Here is an 8900-nt window from a genome sequence, read left to right as displayed (position 1 = left end):
TGGAAACTTTTCAGAAACAATTTTTGCCCCAGGGCAGGAGGAGGAGAGTGGGAGGGACATCACCCCAGGGGGCTTTGAGGTCCTACAGAGGTGGGGCGAGGCGGGGCTGGAGGTCTTGCTCAGGGCCCTGAGCTCACACAGCTGGACAGACACCTCCAGCCCCAGTTAGAATCCAGGAAATAATGTCCTGAACATATATGACTCAGTGGCTCCACACATACCAGGTGGTAAAAAGAGCCATTTATACACAATAAGGAGGAAATAAATGAAGAGTTCACGTTCAGCAAACTCCCAACATTTTAATGATTTTTCACTACAACTTGAGCTCACGTCTCCTCCTCTTGCTGACAGAAGATACATTCCATAATTTGTGATTACGCTATAATTCTTGTCCTTTTTAGCCACTAGTTGAACAGTTTATGAACTCATAAGAGTGAACATCTCTAGAGGGTCTGCTGAGGGTCAGGTATCTGATGGACAAGGTCACATGTTCTCTTCACTCAAAGCCACCAGGAGGCCAACTTGCAGATCCAGGACCCAAGCCCTTCAGGTCACAGACCAGGGTCTGGTCTGATCTGGGCTCCTTTAGGAGGGAAAGATATAATTATTAATGCTCATTTTATAGATTAGGCAACTGAGGCTGAGAGGGTTTAAATAACTCACCCAGCCCCTGCATGTCAGTCACATTTTGTGGATCCCTACTAGCCAGCTGTCTACACAACAGAGAGCATAGGTGTCCCTGGAGCCCACAGAAAGCTAAGGGACCTCCTGGGGCAGGTTCCCATCCATACCCTTTCCTCCCCGCTTTCCCCCTCTATCCCTGGCAAGTTCTTACAGATGCTTAACCATTTGGACGTCTTGATTTTGTGGTTACAAAAAGTCAAAGTTTCAGAAATGTTACTGCATTACAGCCACTAGGACGCTATAAAAACTAAGGTGAAAAGCAAGTGTTGGTGAGAATGCGTAGAAATTGGACGGCTCATTCATTGCTGGTGGGGTTGTAAAGTGGTGCAACAATCACGGAAAATGTTTGGCCACTCCTCAGCAAGGTAAGCATAGAATTACCATATGACCCAGCAACTGCACTCCTGGGGAGACAACAGAGAATTGGAAACAGTTTCTCAAAACCAGTACCTGTATCTTCATGTTCGTTGCAGCAGTATCCACAAAAGCAAAAGGTTGGAAACAAGGAAAATCCATGGATGAATGGATAAACAAATGGTTGTATATGTTGTATACAATATGATGAAACAAACTTATTTTTAAGGCAAGACAAGAAAAAATTTTTCATACATTAAATTCCCTCTCTGCCGGGACTTCCCTGGTGGTCCAGTGATTAAGACTTTGCCTTCCAATGCAGTGGGTGTGGGTTGGATCCCTGCTGGGGAGCTAAGATCCCACATGCCTCGTGGCTAAAAAACCAAAACAGAAAACAGAAGCAATATTGTTACAAATTCAATAAAGACTTTAAAAATGGTCCACATCAAAAGAAAAAAAAAATCTTAAAAAAAAAAAAAATTCCCTCTCTGCCATTTGGGCCACGCTCCCCCTTTAGAGTGCATTGTGCATGTGCATTAACCAGACCTCCTTAGAAGACACAGGAATGCCTGCTTCATAGTCAAGAGCAATTTTCTCTGGTGCCAGCAAGATAACTCCTTAGAGATAACAATCCTTTTAATCTTGTGAGGGGTTGCAATGTGCAGATCTGGCTTGTGTAAACTGTCAGTATGTCATTTGATGTATAACCCTTTGACTCAAAAACTTACATAAATGTGCTTTGACCTCTAATGTGTTGGAACGGTCCTCAAAGCTTTCTGAAAGATTGTCTCCCAGGTTATAATCCTCAGATTGGTGCGAATAAAATTTTCTATTTCTTTCTTAGATTGACTATTTTTTTTTAAGGGAACTTTTCATTTTTATTTATTTATTTATTTGTTTATTTTTGGCTGCATTGGGTCTTCCTTGCTGCACTGGTGTTCTTTAGCTGCGGTGAGCGGGGGCTGCTCTTCCTTGCAGTGTGCAGGCTTCTCATTGCGGTGGCTTCTCTTGTTGCGGAGCATGGGCTCTAGGCGCGCAGGCTTCAGTAGTTGTGGCTCGCGGGCTCTACAGCGCAGGCTCAGTAGTTGTGGCGCATGGGCTTAGTTGCTCCATGGCATGTGGGATCTTCCGGACCAGGGCTCGAACCCGTGTCCCCTACATTGGCAGGCGGATTCTTAACCACTGCGCCACCAGGGAAGCCCTAGATTGACTGTTAATTAATTTTTTCATAAACAAATAGAATAGTATTCAGCCATCAAAGGAGTGAAGTACTGATGCATGGTGCAAGAGGGGTGAACCTTGAAAACGTGAATGAAAGAATCCAGACACAAAAGGCCACATATTACATGAATCCATTTATATGAAACATCTAGAATAAAAAAATCCATAAAGAGAGAATGTACATTGGTGGTTATCAGGGCCTGGGAAGAGGAGAATGGAGAGTATGTGCTTAATGGGCACAAATTTTATTTTGGTGTAATGGAAATATTTTGGAACTAGATAGCGGTGTCGTAGCACAACATGGTGAATGTGCTAAAGGATACTAAATTGTTCACTTTAAAATGGTTAATTTTGTGCCATATGAGTTTTACCTCAGTTAAAATGTTCAAATCCCAGGAATGTACCCTAACAAGTACAAGACAGGTCACTATGGTGCCTGCAAAGCCCAGTAGCTCTTTCCAGAGGCCTTGCATGCTCTCCAGCCCCCTGTTGACCAAACCAGGGTGGGACATCGACCCTAGAAGCAGAGGATCCCTATCTTGGCCTGGGATCTGATCACTCCTTTATTAGCAGTAAGAGAGTTGGCTTGATTTAGACCCTGTCTTTTTCAACCAAGAAATGAGAAGCATACTCAACAATGATAATGATGGTAAGATGGGCCACTCTCACATCCTGAAATGCCCTCTCCCCTTCTCTCCTTCTGGCCAAATGCATGAGGAGATGGGATCAAGACAAGTCTGAAGAAGCCACTCTTGGCCAGATGAAGAAGAGTCTTCAGATACTACCCCGAGGCACTTAGATTTTATCTTGGGGATGATGGGAGTGGTTGTAGGGATTTGAACCACAGAGGAAAGTTGCAAGCTCTGTGTTTTACCAGGCTCTGTCAGGTGGCTTAAGAAGGGAATACCCTGGATGAGGCCAGCACATAGTCAAGCAAAACTTGTTAGGAAGTTACTGCAGCAATGAGGAGAGACCAATGCTTTTCCTTTCTTTTCCAACATACCCCAAGACCCTCGTTTTTTTCCTTCATCTTACACTTCCTGTTTCATTCATTCCCTTCCATATGGTTGTACGATATTTGCCTCTATTCTCTGATTCCTCTTTTACTCCTCTTCATCACTTTTTACTTTCTGCTCTCCTGGAAACCCAAATGATTCTGATTGTGACATGTCTGAACCATTTGCTACATCCTCTAACTGCTGACACCAAAAGTGCAGTGAATACCCAACTTAGTAATGGGTAGAAAGATGTGCATATCGTTTTTGTAGTCACAACCAGCTGTGCAGCATTTGGAACAAGAGTGGAAGCATGATGGGATGTGTGGAAGGAAATATTTATCCCATGGGAAGATGACATAACCTGCAAAGTTATTTCAGGAGTCCCCTTGCATCTAAGCAAACAAGCCATAGGCACAATTTTGAATCGCAAGATCTGGCTCTGTGATCTGTATTCATGGTTTAATTGCTTGGGCAGGACTTTTCTGAACCCTGAGCTTCTATTTTCACATCTGTCAAGTGGGAATTAAATAATCCCAATACTACTTATCTCACAGAGTTTTCATGACGATCAATTAAGAGAGACATGAAAGAACTTTATATGGTATACAGGGTGGTAGAGATGTTAGTGGCTAGTTGATCAGGAAAGAGACCCTCCAGGATGGAGTAGAAAGTGAGCAGCCCTGAGGATGTCCTCCTCCTCCTCTTCCCTTTGCTGTGAAGTCTACGGAAGTGCTTCTGCTTCGGGGCATGGGGGAGGGGCTTTCTCTATGGTGCAATGTGTGTGGGTCTGAAAAAATATTCTCCTACCTCACCCCAGCTCTCATCGATGGGCTTGCAAGGGGACGTCACCTTGTCTCTGGTTTGGGGCACAGCACTGGTCACCACCCTCTTGGAAGATCCGGGTTTTAGTGATAGCCTCCCATTAAATTCTTGGGCAAGGCTGAGCCTGGTTTAATTTAAGACCTTGGGCTCTAAAGCTAGATAAATTTGAATCCCAACTCTGTGAGTAATTAATGATGCATCCTTGAGTGGTCACTTCACCTTTCTGTGTCCCAGCTTGCTCATTTGTAAAAGAGAGATCATAACAACACCTACCTCATGGGCTTGTCGGGGGAATTGAATCACTTAATGAAGGCTGAGTACTTATAACAAGAATTGTTAGCTTTCCTTGCCTGAGGTTAGGTCTTGCTCTATGCGTGTGTGTGGTGTGGTGTGTGTGTGTGTGTGTGTGTGTGTGTGTGTGGTGTGCCCCTCTCTGCAGCCCCAGTTGAGAAACCACTCTAGAATTTAGAGCTCAAGACCTAAATGGTTGGTTGTATTCTCCCAGGTCCATCCTATTCCGTCTTGGCTCTCCATCTTGCTCTCAAGAACCCTTGGTTCCTGCCTGGGCTGGGGGACTTGGGGACCCTCAATGACATATAAGGGAAGAAGAATAATGGAGGGAATGTTTCGAAAATCCTCCACAGTCACAGAGGCTGAGAGAGGCAGGCAGTGAAGGGACCACGTGGTTGAAATAAGGTCCTTTTAGATGAATTCTGGTCAATTTCCATCACGGACAGATGAGGAAACAGACCCAGGGATGCCCAAGGTCACACACTCCCAATGCATCAAGTCCTGCTTATTCTGTTGCCTTCATATCTTTCAAGGAGAACAGAGTTTAAGGAAAGAAAGAAAAAACTATATCAATGGTAAGGGAGCTTAAGTAAGGGGTTCTTCTACTTCATAATACATGTCCTCATATGTAACTCAATATTTATTTGAGAAGTTATTTGTTTATGTCTCTCTCCCCTTTAAGTGTAGGCTTCACGAGAGCAAAGATTTTGACTTTTTTATAATCAGGGCTTGGCATGTGGCCTGAACACAGCAGGCATGGATCCCAACCAACATACAGTGACACTGGGGTGAGGTGCCCACCTCCTCTAAGGCCAGGACAGAATGTCCTGTCACTATCTCCCCACCCTTGATACTAGGAGACCCTGAAAAGTTGTCTACTCACCTCCCCAAGCCACCAAAACTTAGCTATCACCTGTTACCCTGAAATGGCATGCTCAAGTTTTGCTCTACTGAGAAGAATGAGGGCGTGGGAGAGCAGAGATATAATACAAACACATAATCTTGCTTTCATTGTTTGTACACTCCAGATTGTGACCTGTGAAATTTGAGTCTAACACACAAATCACTCCAGAGCAACACTGCCTCCCCATACGGTGGGCAATTCTTTCAGCCAGTGGATATCAGGACAGGCTTCCCAGAAGAGGAGCCACCTGGGCAAACAATATAAAAGGACAGGAATAGCAGACTGACCGTGCCTCTTGCATCACTGAGTCCCTGACACCCTGTTCACCTATAAGTGAGCCTAACGCCTCCCTGAGTGTTATTTGATTTTCAACTCTGACTCATTGCTAAGGACTGAGAAGATAAGCCATTTATAGTTGGTGAAGACACTGTGTTTCTAAAACTTGTATAATTAGGTTACCCTGGCTGTACTATAACTACCTATTTGTCTCTGTCTTCAACCTGAATACTGTCTGGATTTTAGTCATATTTGTGCCCTAGGCATTGAGAAAAGAGATTTGAAAGTACATGACGAGCCCATTAGTACACAAACGACTAGATGAGAGACATGGGGTGTGGGGTGATCTTCAGGCACACATGTCTTCCTTCACAATCTTAGTATATACATCGCTTCCCGTTAGGTCTTCCTGGCTGTGAATGAAGGGGCACAAAGATCATGGCTTCTATTATTTCCCCTTGCAGAGCAAGGCCATTTGCATTGGTTAGGACGTGGTACAGGCTACATTTTATTCCCAGGAAATGACTAGCCTATCGCCATTGGGATAGATTCCAGCCAGTTGGACTGGCCCTGAGGTGAATAGGGCAGGTGACGGTCATATAAGGCTTAGTGAGAAAATCATCATAGCCAACTATGTGTTTTGGAGGAAGATGAAATCATATAGTTTCTATAAAAGGTTTTTTTCCCAAGAAGAATAAGAAAGGCTGTGAGTTTAGTTGAGTGAATTAAGTTGTCAGTAGTTATCAGACGACACCCCAGTCATCCCATGTGGGATGTATTTTGTGTTCCTCTCAGTTGGGACATAGAGAGGTTGATCCTACACACAAGACCCTTAGTGTCCTCATGACCTGCACCTGTCTTTATTCCTGGTGAGGTGAGATAGACTCCTTGGTTCTGGAGTCCCGTGGGGGAGCTCCTGGGCAGGGGTAGCCATGGAGATAGGAGCCAGATTGTAACCAAGTTGCTGCTGCAGCCTCGGGTCTCACTATTTCCCGTAGTGACCCTTATCACGAAACAGCAAACATTGAATACTGACATTTCAGTGCAGAAGACTTGCCAATCTATCTTCATGTTAGCTTACATATGACAGGTTGTGATCAATAGCTGTTGGGAAGCCACCTGCAGTCACTGAGCCTCAGTTTCTTCATCTGTAAACTGGGGGTTGTATCACGACCCTACTTAACAGCGCCCAGAGAAGGTACTGAAAGAGGGCAGAAATGTATCAGAATTTCTGGGACTTTCTATCCTACTTTTCCTGGGGATCATCTTCCAGTTTCCCAGGTATGTCCTTTGTCAGTATTCAAGCTTGCAGCCACTTCCCTCCTTCACTACCTCTCTGTAGCGTTCCATTTTTTTTTTCAGAGATTCCAGAGGTATGTCACATACTAAGCATGGTTGTGTGTCTCACTCCCTCCACTTGGAAGCTGCTCTCAAGGAAGGAGACTGTATGGCTTCTAGCCCCCAGCCCAGCACAATACCTGCACCTGACATTCACCCACTTGACCTTGAATCAATGCACGAATGAATAGATGTATTCATGCATTTTACTTACCAGTGGCAGCTATGAATTTTAACAAGTGTCTCCTGGAGAAAGTCTGAACCCAAACTTGACAAGCTATGATGGTAGAAATTTCATGTTGCATGACATGTTCCCAAGGAAACAAAAGAGGGCAGGTGACATAGTTGGGACTTACTGCATTTGACCAATGAGACCTCCACCCTCTCAGGTTGTTGTCCAGGAGCCCTGGGGACTTTCAAGTCAGAGGGAGGGAAAGAGTTGGTGAAAGGTGGGTATCGCTTTCTGCAGAAGGACTTGAAGTGAGAAAGGATAAAGAGAGAAGGAAGTGCACAAGCACAGCTTCAATGTCTTGTGTTTCTGTTGAGTTTAAGAATCTTTGAGATTTTGTTTTTTACATAATTCATGGTTTCCCAGGCCAAGCAATCCCAGGACCTGGGTCAGAGTAATGGCAGCGAGGCCATGTAATTTCCAGACCCTCAGTCCTCAGGTTTCTCTCATAAGGAATGGGGTGCGGGCTCGCGGATGACACTGACCTCTAATATAAGCCTCCTCCTTGCCAGGTCCTCATACCTATTATAAATTCCCTACTTGTCAAAAAACAGGAAGCCATTTGTTCTGAGCCCACTTTGCCCCATAGAAAAACCTCACACCATCTTTCTGGAGTCTTATGTACTGTGTGTGCCACATCACTGGTGGATAAAGAGGTGGGGTCCACTTGGCTATCAGGCTGCTTTCTCCTCTTTACACCCATTGATCTTGGACTTGCAGCCTCTCCAGAGACAGGGGGCCATTCTTTGGTCTAGAATCTGTCTAACTTGCTGTCTACTGCAGGACCCTCTGAGGGCAGGGCAGGAATCAGCCTGAATCAATACTCCTTAGTGTGCCATCACCATCCCCTCCATGTCCTGTCTCTCCCTCAGGAGCCCTCTTGTCAACAGAATCCTGACGGATCATTCTGAACGTGCAGGGATGGTGGCCGAGGTACAGCCAGGCTCTCTTGTTGTATTAAGAATCCAGGAGGATGGTGTGGTCACCAAAGAGCCACTTGAAAAGGACATAGAGTGGCCCAGTGATCTTACCTCCACCAGCTCAAGTCCACCAAACTTTCTCATTCCCACTTGGCAGAGAGCACTCTCTTGGTTCCAGGGACATGATGGTGACGAATACCCAGACTGTGTGCAAGCTCTCAATCTGGTGGGGGAACTAGGTAAGGAATCCAACAATGGTGATGGACATGTTAGAATTGTGTGCAGAGGACAGAAGTTTGCCAGATGGAGAAGAGGTTATATCTGTTCAAGGAAGTTGGTTAGGAAAGTCTCTAAAACAGTGGGTTCTGTCTGAGCTGGGATTTGAAGGATGAACAGGAGACTTATAGAGGAAACAAGGACATTTCTAGGCAGAGGAAACTGCATGGGTAAAGATCTGTAGACCTAGCTTGTTGGAAGAATTTCAGGTATTTTAAAGTGTGGGCAGTTATGGAGACAGGGGTGGTTTAGAGGAGATATGGTCAGTGGCTTTATGTGAGTTTCTGTAATGGTTGGGCTTACTGATAACACTGAGCTGTTATTGAATTGTCACAGATATAAACTCAAGGGAGGTCAAACTGGAGTGTCCCTGATGCTTTGCCAACCATCAAGGCAGAGAGGGCTCATGCAGGTGGAGCACAGGTGGCCCTTCTATTGGCTGCATCTCCAGCTCCACCCCCTTCCCAGAACATAAACCTTCCAGCCTCACTGACTCTCCACTGGCCAGGAAGGGAAACTCCACACTCAAAGGCCTGCAAAGAATAGCACACACAGCTGAAAGGAAACTCAGAGGAGGGAAACTCAGA

The sequence above is a fragment of the Eschrichtius robustus genome, chromosome 16 (assembly GCF_028021215.1).
Source record: "Eschrichtius robustus isolate mEscRob2 chromosome 16, mEscRob2.pri, whole genome shotgun sequence".
Classification (NCBI taxonomy): Eukaryota; Metazoa; Chordata; class Mammalia; order Artiodactyla; family Eschrichtiidae; genus Eschrichtius; species Eschrichtius robustus.
Note: the sequence above shows the minus strand (reverse complement) of the source record.